This window comes from Malania oleifera, chromosome 10 (genome assembly GCF_029873635.1).
Source record: "Malania oleifera isolate guangnan ecotype guangnan chromosome 10, ASM2987363v1, whole genome shotgun sequence".
NCBI classification, from domain to species: Eukaryota; Viridiplantae; Streptophyta; class Magnoliopsida; order Santalales; family Ximeniaceae; genus Malania; species Malania oleifera.
The window spans coordinates 55500335-55515716 of NC_080426.1; the positions used below are offsets into that span (position 1 = coordinate 55500335).

The window sequence follows — 15382 nt, forward strand, 5'->3', positions numbered from 1 at the left end:
TTTAGATATTCCATGGTCTTAATTGATGCATTTACTATATGGTTACATGTTTCTCTACTTTCTATTTGTAATATTGCATTTTCAAGACTTCTTTCTCAACTAATTATATTACGGGTTCATTTTCCTAATTATCCAATAAAATCAATTCGTTTGGACAATGCTAGTGAATTTACATCCCAAACTTTTGATAACTATTGTATGTCACTTGGAATAGATGTTGAACATCCCGTACTCATATACAAAATGGTTTAGATGAATCTTTTATTAAGAGACTTCAACTTAGTGCTAGACCTATGATTATGAGAACCAAATTGCCTTTATCTGTTTGGGACATGCTGTTCTTCATGTTGCATGTTTAGTTCATATAAAGCCCGTTGCTTATAATATTCTTTCACCCATGCAATTAGTTTTTGGCAACAACCTGATATTTCTTATTTAGGAACTTTTGGTTGTGTAGTATAAGTTCCTATTGCCCATCCTTAAAGAAATAAAATAGGTCCTCAACATAAGCTTGGTATCTATGTTGGTTTTGATTTCCCTTCTATTATTAGATATCTTGAACCTTTAATGGGTGATTTTTTTAAAGCACGGTTTCAAGATTATTATTTTAATGAGGCAGTATTCCCTACATTAAAGGGAGCAAAATCAGTGTCTGAAGACCAACATGAAATCACTTAGAATGCCATGAGTTCATCTTATTTAGATTCTCACACAAATCAAAGTGAACTTGAAGTTCAGAAGATTAATTACCAGATTCTTTTTGCAGATACTAAGGCCATATTAAAATCTCATATACCTGCTGCAAATATTCAACACGTATTGATGTCCTTGAAGGACAACAATTGGCTAATGAACCTAAATCGCAAGTTAAGCGTGGAAGACCTATTGGTGCAAAAGATAAAACTCACAAAAATAGAAAATTGAAATCTGTAAACACTCCAGAAAAGGTTACAGAGGTGGATAATCCATTCGACATTCACAAACCCGATTCTCCTGAAAATGAAATCCTTATTATGAAATCTTCTTAAGAGGAATCCCCTGAAGAAAAAAACTCCTCAAGAGACATCCCTTAAAAAAGGTCAGGTACTTGGAAATAATAAGGAGATCTCAATTCATTACATAGGAGAAATGTGGAATAGAAATAAAGTTGTTGTCAACAACAGATTTGCATATGCAGTAGCTATTGACATTACCAGAAGTAATGAGGATCTTGAACCTAAATCAGTTAATAAATGTCGATATAGAAGTGATTGGCCAAAATGGATAGAGGCGATCACACCAGGATTAAACTCTTTATCAAAAAGAGAAGTTTTTGGACTTGTAGTTCTGACACCAGAAGATGTCCAACCCATTGGATACAAATGGGTATTTGGGCACAAACGAAATGAAAATAATGAAATTACTCGATATAAAGCAAGACTCAGGGCACAAGGTTTCTCGTAGAAACCAGGACTTGATTATGAGGAGACATATTCTCCCGCAATGGATATAATCACTTTTAGAGTCTCAATTGAGCTAGCAGTCACTAACTGAGCATGCGTCTTATGAACGTAGTAATAGCATACCTATATAGATTGTTGGATCATGAAATTTATATGAAAATCCCTGAAGGATTTAAATTGCCCAAAGCAAAATCTAGAAATTTATATTTAATTAAACTACAACGTTCTTTATATGGATTAAAGCAATCTGGACGTATGTAGTACAATCGATTAAGTGAGTACCTTGTGAAAGAAGGATTCATAAATGATCCAATTTGTCCATGGGTTTTTATTAAAAGATCAAAATTTGAATTTGCTATAATTGTTATTTATGTTGATGATTTGAATTTAGTTGGGACTCCTGAAGATCTCACTAAAATTGCTAATTATTTAATGGCGTAATTTGAGATGAAAGATTTATGAAAGAAAAAAAAAATTTGTCTTGGCCTACATATTGAACATGTAAATGGCGGAATTCTTATTCATCAATCTAAATATACCAAAAAAGGAATTAAGACAATTCTATATGGACAAAGTTCATCCTTTGGGATCTCCAATGATGGTGTGATCACTTGATGTTAAGAAGGATCAAATTTGATCTCATGATAAGGGGGAGGAATTACTTGATCCAAAAGTACCATATTTAAGTGCTATCGGCTCTCTAATGTATTTGACAAATTGTACAATGCTCGACATTACATTTGCTGTAAATCTACTAGCAAGATATAGCTCTACTCGTACTTGGTGACACTAGAATGAAATTAAGCACATTCTATGCTATTTGAGAGGTACATCTGATTTGAGTCTATTCCACTCACTTAATTCAAAATTTTAACTAGTAAGATATGTAAATGCTAGATATCTATCTGATCATCACAATGCTAAATCTAAAACTGGATATGTATTTCTTTACGGAAAAACTCTTATATCTTGGAAATCAGTAAAATAGACAATTACAACAATATCCTCCAATAATTCTGAAATACTAGCTATCCATGAAGCTAGTGGAGAATGCGTGTTGTAGAAACCCAAAAAATTATAATTATTAAAATAATTAGGAAAGATAATAAATAGAATAGATAAATAAACGATAAGGGAAAAAGGGAAAATTTTTAAGGAAAAGATAGTAGACCTCGTCAACGAATCTCCTATCTTCGTCGATGAGTGATCATCTAGGGATCGTCGACGAGGTTCAATCCCTCGTCAATGAAGATATCCCGAGACAGGAGATCAATTCCTCCAAAATGATCTCCTGTCTTCGTCGATGAGTGATCTTCTAGGGATCATCGACGAGGTTCAATCCTCTCGTCGACGAATTCCCTTCTGTGGTTCGTCGACGAATCCTGTCTTCTCATCATCGAAGCCACGTGGCAACATCGTGTATAAATTGCTTCGAGGAAGCTTCTCCATGAAGAAATCACTTTTTATTCGTTTTTATCTCTCTAAAGTGTTTCTCTTTACCTTCTCTCTAAGATTCTGGCTCGGATTTAGCCTGAATCAACAAATGGAAATCGCTATGATGTTTTAAGGGAATTTCTCTACACATCTAGCGAAGCAGATTTCTAAACTGGGCTTTTTAGGAATCGCTCCAAAGTTGAGGTAAGGGATAGGATTCCAAGTTTTTTTGGGTTTAAAACATTTATTCGAGGTTTATAGGTTGAGAAAATGTTTAAATAATAGGTTATTTGAGGTTTATATGATTAAACCAGGGTTTTTGATTCAAGGTTCGGGTGAGCGCCACAGACATCATTTGGGAGTTTTTGCTATCGTAGTTCAGGAAATCAGGTAAGGGGAATATATTAAATCAGTTTTTTTTTTTCAGGAAATAATTGGTGAAAAATGGAAACTTTATGTATATATGTATATGATTTTCTTATGGGTTATGAAAAGTCAACCGTTTGAATTGTAAATTTCTAAGGATAGGGTTGTGCTACTAGATATTATTTGTGAAAATGGAAAGTTAAAATGGTAGATTTTGTGGTTAATTGTATAAGAGATTAAATGTATATTTTCAGTATATGAATGATGAATGTGGGTTGACTTATTTTATAATAAATGTATGAATATATGTTGTTAAATCGTGTGGCATGGGTAAAATAAATTTTCTGTGTTGAACTATGATATATGTATGAGATGCTGGAAATATTAGAAATGTATTGAGAATTAAAATGTGATATGATTTATTTTGCATGCGTTTGGTAATGTTAAATTACATGGTATGGTTTGAGAACTCCAGTGGATCAGAAAAGGGCACAATATTGTTGCGGATATGTATGGTAGCGCAAGTGCACCCACACGTCTTAGATAAAGTGTGGAGACAGGATGATCGATTGTGTTGGGAAGAGTAGTGTCCCCCTGGAGTCTAGACTACTATGGGAACAACCAATCGGACTTACGAACTATAGAATGTAGTTGATTTAACTTGGGAGGGCCGACCAGGGTTAAGTCCAGTCTTTGGGCTGCACAACCCATAATGGGGCGGAAGCATGACTATGATTTTTCATCGTTATAGATAGTTTTAAGCGCATAGTTGATAATTTAACCATTGATAATATGAGAACAGCAGATATGGAAATAGAAGATATGGGAACTGTAGACACCCCATTTTTACCCAGGCCCAATATTATTATTATTATTATTATTATTATTATTATTTTTCTATCATTATTATTATTATTATTATTATTATTATTATTATTATTATTATTATTATTATTATTAGTTTTCATTATATTTATTACTTTATTATTATTATTATTATTACTTTACCATTATCATTTTTTATTCTTATTTATTTATCTATTATTATTATTATTATTATTATTATTATTATTAGTATTTTTATTTATTATTATTATTATTCTTATTCTCATCATTATTTATTTATTTTTTTTATTACTATTATTATTATTTTGTTATCATTATTATTTTTAATATATTTTTATTATCATTATTATTTTTTTTATTATTAGCATTAGTATCTTATTTTGACTATTATTATTTTTATTATCTTTATCTTTATTAGTAATGTTATCATTATTATTATTATTATTATTATTAATTGTTAATTTTAATCTTTGTATTATTACCTTATTAGTATCGTTATTTTACTGATAATATCTTTATTATTTTTATTTTAATTATCTATTTTACTATTAGTATTATTATTATTATTATTATTTCCTTATTGATCTTTATATTATTATTATAATTATTATTATTAGTATTACTATTTTCATTATTACCATAATAGTTAAAGTAGAAAGAGAAAAAGAAAAAGAAAATCGAAAAAGGAAGTTTTTTTAGGGTTTCTAAAATTTTTTATATAAGGGACCTCTTTCCTCTCTTCAAAGGGGGCCGGGGGGGCGCAGCCGAGCAAACGGAGCAAAAAAAAAAAAAATTCTTTTCCTTCTTCTTCTTCTGGTCCTCTCCCTCACCCTTTCCCTGCAACACAGCCCCAGCCACCATCCATTCTCACCCAGCAACTCCCACAGCCGAACAAAATCACACCACCAACTGCCGTGAGCTTTTCCAGACTTGCCACAACTCCACGGTAGATTCAACTCTCCCTTCTCCCGGTTTCATCTCCACACAGCTCCGTTCAAAACCCTACAAATCCTCACGGCATCTCCGCCAACCTTGGCTTCGTCAACATCACCTTGCCATAGGGTCCGCTCCTCTGATCTCCGGCAGTTTGTTTACTACTCTCCTTCATGGTTTTCATCACCACCATCATCTCTAGGAAGGAGTAGCAGCCGAAATCAACACAGTAGATAGCAGCAAAGAAAGCTCCGGCCACGGTTCTATGCTCCTCCAGATTCACCACTTGCGACCTTGCCACTCCTCCTCCAACAACTCTCCACCAACCCGAGCACCTTTCCATAGCAGCTAGGAGCGACCACTGCTGCACAGCCTCGCCAGGTTCCCTCCTCAGTCCAGCAACCAGCCGGGAGATCTCCACCATCTTTAGTTGCAACTCACGGCCGTGAGTCACCCAACGGCCATCCACACAACACACACTGCACACACACAAATACCCACTGCACACACACACAGCACACACAAACACCCACACACTGCACACACAGCAGAACACACACCAAAACACACACTTTTACACACAGCAGAACACACACACATACATACACAGCACACACACGCACGTGTATTTTTATGTTATTTTATTTTCCTTTTATTTATTTATTCAGCTATTTGTTTTCTTATTTATTTTTATGTTTCTTTTCTTATTTTGATCTGTTTTAATATTTAAAGTTTAAGACTCCATAGGTGCTTATATTAATATCCTATTTGCCATAGTATGTAGTTAATATTCACAGCTAGACCTTTTATTGTATATATGTTAAAATTTTAAATATTGTGTTTTAGGTTTCATTTTATTGCGGCAATATTTGTTTAGATTTTTTGTAGTAATTACTATAAATATTAATTGGTTTTCTCTTTATTTTGTAGGTTTCCTTTTTATTTGTTGGGGTTTGGTTTCAATTTTTTAAATTTTGAATTGTGTATACGTTAAATAAGTAGTATTCTGGTTAATTGAATAAGTTTTCCTTTTCTTGTAGTCATATATTTATTTAGTTAATAATATATTCATATTTAGGGTTTTTCTCTTATTGTTATATTATTTGTTTTATAATTAGATATTCAAATTTAAATTGTGCCTATTATGTATTATCAAAGTAAGGTTTTTATTGTCATCATATCATGTGTAGATATTATTTAGGTTTTTATGCATGTCTAGGTTTCTTCACACTATTTAGGGTTTTGGTTATTCTTGCACTTGTTTTATATGTAATATTTGTATATTTAGGGTTGTGTATTATTTTGGTAACCATATTGAATAGGTGTACATTATTTTTAGAAATAAATCTTCTCCATAATTTCATTACTTCCTTGGCTTCTCATTGGTTTCTATATTGTTAACCCTATGTTTGATTTGCTTCCTTAGTTAGTAATTTACCTATATGTGTAGTGTGCATATCTTTAATGGCTTGTTAATATTAAGGTAATTATTATGTTATACATCATATCCTTATTATCATTATCATTATTAGAAGTAAATTATTATTACCTTTATTGTACATATGTATTTATATCGTTATATTGTTATGTGATTCATATGAGTATACTGCTATATTAAGTATGTTGTTATATTTAGTATTCTTAGGTTATACGTTTATATTAAGAATATTGATATATTTCAGTATTATGTTATTTTAAGTATTTTATTCTACATTATACATTATTATTATTATTTGGTACTATTTGATTTAGTATTTTTAGTATCTTAATATGTATAGCGTATGGTATTTTATTATATGTTAGCTTAATTTGTCAATTTATTATCCTATTGTCATGTATTGAAATCTCCCAGAGAAATTTGGAAAATATTTTAAATTATTTATGAAAAATCTATAAATTTTGAAAATAAATTTGGGAGCTATTTTTGTAAAGTATTTTCTTGATTTTTTATCCCTATGATTTTATTACGGGGGTATGAGCCTTCGGGCATCACGTACCCTAAGCTCTGAGGGAATATATATGCATATATTATCTTTATTTATTTATTTTATTTATTTTTTATTTATTTTTCACGTGTAATTATAAAGTCATAAAAAGGAGTAATTTAAAGAATTATTAGATTAACTTAGGGATAATTTCAAATTAATTAGGTACCGTTTGTAAGAACGGGCGCGTAGGGGGTGCTCGTACCTTCCCCTCGCATAACCGAACTCCCGACCCCAACTCTAGTAATGTAGACCGATTCTACCCCTAACGGGGTAGTAATCATGTGTTCTAACCGCACTAAAGGTTAGTGGCGACTCCGATATTCTATGATTTTTCCTGAAAATATTAAAATGATTTTAATTCCGCCGCCCGGAGCACACGCGCTCCCGGGACGTCGCGACAGGAACAATGGATATAAGAACAGAAGACGGAAATGATATGAAAACATAACATGTGAAAGTAAACATGAATACAAAAATGAGAAATGTAGAATATGAATGCAAATCTAATGAATGACACAGAGATAACAGCATAAAAAGTAATGTAGCAAAGTATTATCAATATTAAATATAGTAGTATTACGTGTATTTAGGGTGGGGTATACTTTTCGCCCGAGGGCATGCTGAGAAAGGCGAGTGCCCTGATAGGTATCAGATGTAGTTATATTGGGCTGCATAACGTATTAGCGCAGAGGGAAACTACTTATATAAGAGGGTAATCTTCCCTATTATCGGAAACTTCTGCCAGTAAACCTTCGTGTGAATGTGTGAGTACGAGATAAACTAACCATCTGAGAGCTTATTGAGTAAGGTAAGTGCCCTGATATGCTTCAGTTGTGACCATAGGTTGCTTAAGGTATCAAAGTAGAAGGGTGCTGCTTGTATGAGTGGGTAGTCACCCCAATTCTTAGGAACTCTCGTTGGTAAAATACCTTGCATGTGTTTGAATAGGGATAGATAATGTTTTTATAAATATAATATTTTTGTAAATGATGATTAAATATATTTGTACACAAACTTCATGATAGTCACACACTAATTTAATGTATTCCATCCTTAGTGAGATGTGCCTCATCCGATATAAATTCTATCTTTTCAAGACCTTCGCGTGATCGAGCTTAGTGAGCTCAAGGCTAGTATAGAATTTTTGATAGAGAGAGAGGGTATAAACTTTGGTTCTATTTTTTGGGGTTTTAATATATTTATGTTTTCAGAGTTGTAAATGTTGTGAATACTGGATATTGGAGTATACTTTTGAGATTATATAGATATAGAAACTTTGGTATTTTATGGAGGAATTGTCATTATTTCCGCTACGTAATTGATATTGAGCCAAGTACATGTAATAGAACACGTGGCACTCGAGCCCCATTTGGCGAGTTCGGGGCATCACGAGGTGGTATCAGAGATATATTTCAAATAACACTCTGGACCCTAGTTTTGGGTTCGGGGCGTTACATGTGTGGCTCAGATCAATGATTTCTCATATCCAAGCAAATTATGGTCTTCAATCAATCAAGGATATTCCAACAGTTTTATATGAAGACAACACTACATGTATAGCACAACTAAGAGGAGAATACATAAAGGGTGATAGAACGAAGCATATCTTTCCAAAATTCTTCTATACACAAGAACTCTAGAAGAATGGTGATGTAGATGTTCAACATATCCAATCAAGTGATAATCTAACATATTTGTTCACCAAAACTTTATCTACTACAACATTCAAGAAATTGGTTCATCTCATCAGAATGAGACATCTTAAAGATCTTAGCATAAAGAGTTAACATATGGGTGACATTCAAGGGGGAGTGTTATGAAAACCATAAGGGAATAATGACCGTCACCCCTTCATTTTTCCACCACCATAAATTCATTCCCATCCTTATTGCCATATAAAAGGACACCCTCTCCCTCTCATTTGAAAACACACATTTGATGCTTCTATTTAAGTATATATATAGTGAGAATAAGAAAAAATGGGAGATAAAGAGAAGAGAGATATATTATACAAGGGATACAAAGAGAAGAGATATTTTGTACACCAAATCATCTTGTAATTCTTCCCAAGATAGTAAAGTTTTGATTTCATCCGTCCATGGAGTAGGCATAGCCAAACCACGTAAAATTTATGTCTCATCTCTATTTATTTTCTTGCATATTTTATAACACAACACCCTTTATTAAAATTCATTTTGAAAATTTAAGGGTTTTCTATTTTTTATTTCTTATTTCTTCACAGTGAAAATATAGATTATAAAAGTACGTTTATTTATGTTGTTAGTATTTTATTTCTGTTACTGATTTTCACTTGTTTTGGGAGCCTGTTGTCAAAAATTTTAATATTTAAAAATAATTTTTTTGGATAAAATTATTCATGTTGTATACTTTTAAATTGAAATTAAATTAAATGATCGCATTAATTTAAATATAATTAAAAAAATATGTATAAATTTTTTAAAATAATAAAAAGCCAATTACAAAATACTTTCACTCTTTTTTCAATTGTCATGCCCAATAAAGTTTTTATTGTAAGTAAAATTTGAAAGTAGAACAATTAAGTAAAATAATTATAATAAATTTTATTTTTATTATAGTAATTTTTTCATTGTATATTATTTGTAATATTATTATTTTAATCATAATTCTATAATATTATTTGATTTAAAGATGAAAATAAGCATTTTTTAATTAAAATTTTAATTTGTATTAGTTTTATAAATGTTAACCAAATAGGTTGCTGGTTTCTAGTTTTTAGCTTCTGTTTCTGATTTTTTATTTTTGTTTCTCTAATTTTTGACAGTGATACCAACGGTCCATAAGAATTTGAAACCTATTTCATAAAAGGTAGAACAAGATCTGGACCAAATTAGTTAGTAAAAAATTTTGCCTTTAAACATAGAAAAATTAAATACAAATTGACCACAAAATTTTATATTTAAATTGTTAATATAAAATAATTCTAAAATTTTTTAGATATTAGAACTCGTTAAAGAATGTTGAGAGCCTATATTCTTTTGTATTTTTCAATTTTTTTGAGTCACTTATCTAGTTATCATACAACAAATTCAAAAATGAAAAAAAAAAATATTAAAAGATGTAACATTTTCTATTATTAAAAAAACATTCAATATGCATTAGAATTTAAATTGCTTGGCTTAAGAGATGCATGAACTTTTGAACCACATAGATCTTTTAAAATTTAAAATTTCCATGCAAACAAAAAATAATTGATAAGTTCATAAGAATAAACCTAAAAATGTGCAGTTATGTTGCAACATAGACCTCATCTACTTTATAACTAGTGAACAAGTTTGAAAGTTAAGAACCTTTTGCTTCTTATCAACATTATTATGATATTTCATACACACATTAATCCTATGTTTGACGAGATCTTAAATTTGAATTTGAGTTTGTATTGGATTTAAAAAATATATATAATGTAAAATTATACTAAAATTTATTCAAATCCCCCCAAATTCACATAGACCCCGTCTACTTTAAAACCAATGAATATGTTTGAGGATTAAGAACCTTTTGCTTCTTATCAAAATTATTATGATACTTCATACCACCTTATTCTTATGTTTTGCAAGGTATTGAATTTGAATTTGTATTGGATTTACATAAGATGTAATACAAAATTATATTAAAATTTATTCAAATCCATCCAAATCTAAATTCAAAGTCTGAAATCCATGCTTCCAAATGCATCGTAAGGGTTTTTACAAGATATAAATAACTCGAGAAGAGAAATGGTCATAATGGCACTACTCATAAAAGACTAATTTTGGAATTGTTGAAATATGCATAGAAGGTTTGTAGTCCTTCTAGGTTATGGTAGACAATGTATATAAGTCTTTAGTAGATCAAGTAGCCAAGTTCTTTAGAAGTGTCAGTGATAAAATCACCCTAAACAAGAAATTTATTGGTTCAAGTTAGTTTTTCAAAAGATCCTAACAATAATAAATGATATAATATCCCTTGCTATGACATATCTAAGCAAATTTGAAATTGCCATGACAAACTCCTTGGCTCAAACTGCCTTTACTAAGACTACCCCCAAAGCTCAACCTTGTCCCCAACACAACCCTTACCACAATTAAAGGTAGTGTCAACCATGGTTGTACCTTCATACGAAGGAGCTTAAGAGGAGGAATAAAAGCATATTTGATGATTAATTGGATTATGCATAGGTTTCAATCATAGATGGGATCGATTTACTTCCGAGAATTTGATCATAGATTGATCGATTGTAGAGTAATACTCAAATTGAAGAAGAACTTGGTAGTAAGAAGTTGAACCCAATGCGGCTCAACCACCTAAATATCAAAATTGATTTAGATGTACATATCGAGTTCCTATTATATACACTTGAAAGTGTACATTACTCACTAATGAATTCAATCACTTTATCAAATTTGAAATTTTCATATATAAAACCAGATTCTTTGTTCGAGTTGTGGTTCTATGCTATTCCATAACCACATAAGTAACACATTTTTTTTCGATATAGTATTTATAATCCTTGGAGTCAAGAGTGAAGAATGCAACATATAACTAGACTTTCAATTTACATTAATATACAATCTTACTACTTGAGGCCACAAGTAGTTGTACATACTGAGTTCCTCTCATATACCCTTGAGAGTGCCACATTACTCACTAATGAACTCAATCACATGGTCAAATTTGAAAAGTTCATACATAAACCAAACCATTGGATTGAGTTGTGGTTCCATACTATTCCATAACCACATAAGTAACACTAATGCATCGGATCCCATCAGAACTCCGTAGTTAAGCGTGCTTGAGCGAGAGTAGTATTAGGATGTGTGACCTCTTGAGAAGTCCTCGTGTTGTACCCCTCCTTTTTAAAAAAATAATTGAAAAAAAAAACCACATAAGTAACACATTTTTTTCCCCATAAAATCTTCGAAATCCTTGGAGTCAAGAGTGTAATGCAGCAGATAACTAGACTTTCAATTTACATTAATATACACTCTTAGTGCTTGAGGCCACAAGTAATTGGAGGAACCAACCAGTTGAATGATTATGACATGCATCTTAACATTATTAGCTAAATCCACCATCAGAATAATCCCAAACACGCCACAAAAAACTTAAGAACACTCAATTAATTAAAATAACCACAGCAATGCAAACTAGCAACTTGGGAACTGAAAAAAAAAAAAATGCATTACATAACTTCACAAGGCAGCTATAACCATGGAATAATAACTATAAAAAAAGAAGTACAAATAATAATGATGACCATAATAATAGTTACAACACTCTAGAAGGAGCAACATGCAAAGCAAAATAAGGGCATAAAGGAACATCATCCACTGCCATATATAATAGAGCAAGAACAAACTAAAAATAACTTAGGTCCTATTCATACATATGAAAAAGGGTTCACATGTTTTTTTAGAAGGAACAACCATGACCACAACAAATTAAAGGACACATTATAGCTAACAACAATAAAAACTCAGCTAAAAATCAAGGATTACTTTCAGATAAATAGAAAAAAACCATGTAAAACATGTAATCAAGAAATCACACGGTTAACATTGGATTATGTTTGGGTTAACTTTGGATGCTTTGAAATTGGCTAGGTGTGTAAATTTTCTAGTTTTTATTTTCTACCCCCATCTAATGTTTTAAAATTATCCAAGGTCGTCTAGGTTTGTTTAGAGGTTGTTGGTTAAAATCTTCTATTTATTTAAGGTTTTATTTGAAATTTTCACAAGTTTTTTTTTTAAAAAAATATAAAATATAAAATTTCAAAACAGTAATTTTAAAATAAAAATATAATATAATGCGCGTGTGGGTGCATGCACTTACATGTGGCATCCAAGTGTGCGTGCACTCATGTGTTTGGGCACAGGTACCTACACCTATATATGTAATGAACACATTGTGCCCACACGCTTGTCTTTTTCTTCATGGGCGACCAAATTTTCACCATTTTTTTTTTCATTTGTTCATCGCACTCAATTTTTTTTGAGGACACACCTAAAACACTCTCCCCTCTGCACCAATGTTTTTTCTAGTGAAACTAGGTTGGAGTCCTCATGTTAATTCTCTCTCTCTCTCTCTCTCCCCCTATTTATACTTTATCTCTTGTCTCTCTTACTATTGAATTGAAACAAGAAGAAAATAAGTGAGAAGAAAGGGGAAAAAAACAAAGAAAAGGCAATAGCAAAAAAGTTATAAAGTTGTCGTCGCACCATCGTCACCATGTGGCCATTATTGTTTCGTTGTTAAAGTCCCTCCTTTAGCCACATACACATCTTTATTTCTCTTAGATTGCATCTTTAGCAAGTTGCTCTTTCTCCATTGTTTCATTTCTATAACATTACTATTGTTGAGTCACAAGGACCACCCACACCACAATTAGTAAAGAGATAATGAAATTACAAGAAATAAATAACATAAGAAAGGCCTACGCCCATGAACGATTTGGTAAGGATTCAATTACCATCAAAGTGTAGAGAAAATACAACAAGAGAGCATCACTCCACTCCCCATAGTTATGAAAACCTACAACCATTTTCTAACTCCAAAAAAGATATTTTTGTGTAGGAGGAAGACCCCAAGGTGAAGCTCTTTTACAATTCTCTCTCTGTAAGCTCGACCTCATTCTCATACTCTCTTATCCACATAACAATGAGATCCACTATATAGAGATCCAACATGCAAATAATGTCCAACCACCTAAAAAATAACAATCCTACAATTGTCTATAAAACTATCCCCAAACTCAATACATGACTTTGAAACTTGCATGCTTAGAAAGTTAAGTCTTCACATCATCCCACTAGGAGTCTTTCAAGGAAGAAAGCACCAAGTGGCAAAAAGTCAATCAAGCATGCCTTGAAAGACATGCATCCACGAACCAAAACTAATAAATTAGCCTTGAAACAAGTTTGGCAAGACAACCAAGCAATTGTGCCATGTGTTACATGAAAGACATGTAATATTAATCAACATCCAACACCCTTCTTCCTCCATTTTTATGTTTATTTTAGTTCATTATTTGTGTTAGTTGGGTCCTGCCACATGTGTGAGACCAATCCTACAACTATCACTAATGAAATCCCTAAAAAAATATTAAAAAATTGGTGGAGAAGGATTATAATAAAAGTTTCAAATTCTCTACAAATTACGATTTATTACTTATAGTATTACGATTAGGAAATAAAAATTAAAAAAATCAAAAAATAAAAACAATTAGTAGAGAAAGATAAAAATACAAATTTTCAAAATTAGTTTAGGTTTTTCTTGGTTAGTTTTCATTACTAATTTAAACTATTAAAACTACCACCATCAACGCTAGTACCATTGCGATTCTTACTATTATTTTTTCCAAAAATGTTGTGTTTTATCATCATTATTACTGTCCTAAAAATAAAAAAGAAATATTTTTGCTAAATATTGTTATTATCCTTCTTCTAAAAAAAATGTTTTGTTAGATATTGTTGTTGTCCTTTTGAAGTTTTGTTATTATTTTATGAAAAATAATTAAAAAAATGGAATGAAAAATTCAAAAAAAAAATAGAAATACAAAAAGTTCCAAAAATATTTGAGAGTTGAGGAAATAAAATTCAAGAATTTTTTTGAAGTGGAATAGCTCATTAGAACTTGTTTTAAAGGGACATATCATCTAGAAAATTCCCTTTTTTGGAGGTCTTGTTAGATATTATGATTCATGTGATTCCTTTCATTTCATTTTCCTCTTTCTACAAATGTTTATTAACTTGAAGATAGTGTCGATGGTCATTTTAACCAAATCATCAAAATAGGGATTGGTAAGTCCTAATAACCCCTCTTTGGCTTTTACTATTTATTTAAAAAAAATTACTTATTTTTTGTCATTTTTATTGCACCAAGTGATCTGAGACATTCTAGAACGAGAAGGTGGAGTCTGACAGTGATTTTGACCTTGTGCATGAAAAGAAAAGTAAAATCTTGTCATTTCGGGCTTCTCGGTTCTTTTCCTACCAACTTTAATTGTACCGAGTGATCCGAGACAGTCTAAAATAGTAAGAAGAGGTCCAATAGTAATTCGGTCCTCATACATAAAAATAGAGGCAAAATCTTGTCATTCTAAGCTTTTTTGCTCTCTTTCTACCAACTCTAACTGTATTAGGTGTTTCAAGGCAGTCTGAAATGGTAAAAGGAGATTCGACAGTGATTTTGACCTTGTGCAAATTATGGCAAAATCGATATCATTTTTAGACTTTACTACTATCTTTTTGCTAGTTTTGCATGATTATATGATCCAAGACAGTCCATTAATGGTAAAGAGGGGTTCGATAGTGATTTTGACCTTATGCACAAAAAACGAGATGAATTCTATCACAT

At 31.4% G+C, this 15382-nt stretch overlaps 1 pseudogene; it reads left to right on the plus strand.

The window, feature by feature from the left end:
- The first annotated feature begins 11755 nt into the window (after positions 1-11755).
- Positions 11756-11877, plus strand: LOC131167142 (5S ribosomal RNA; annotated as a pseudogene).
- Positions 11878-15382: the final 3505 nt, after the last annotated feature.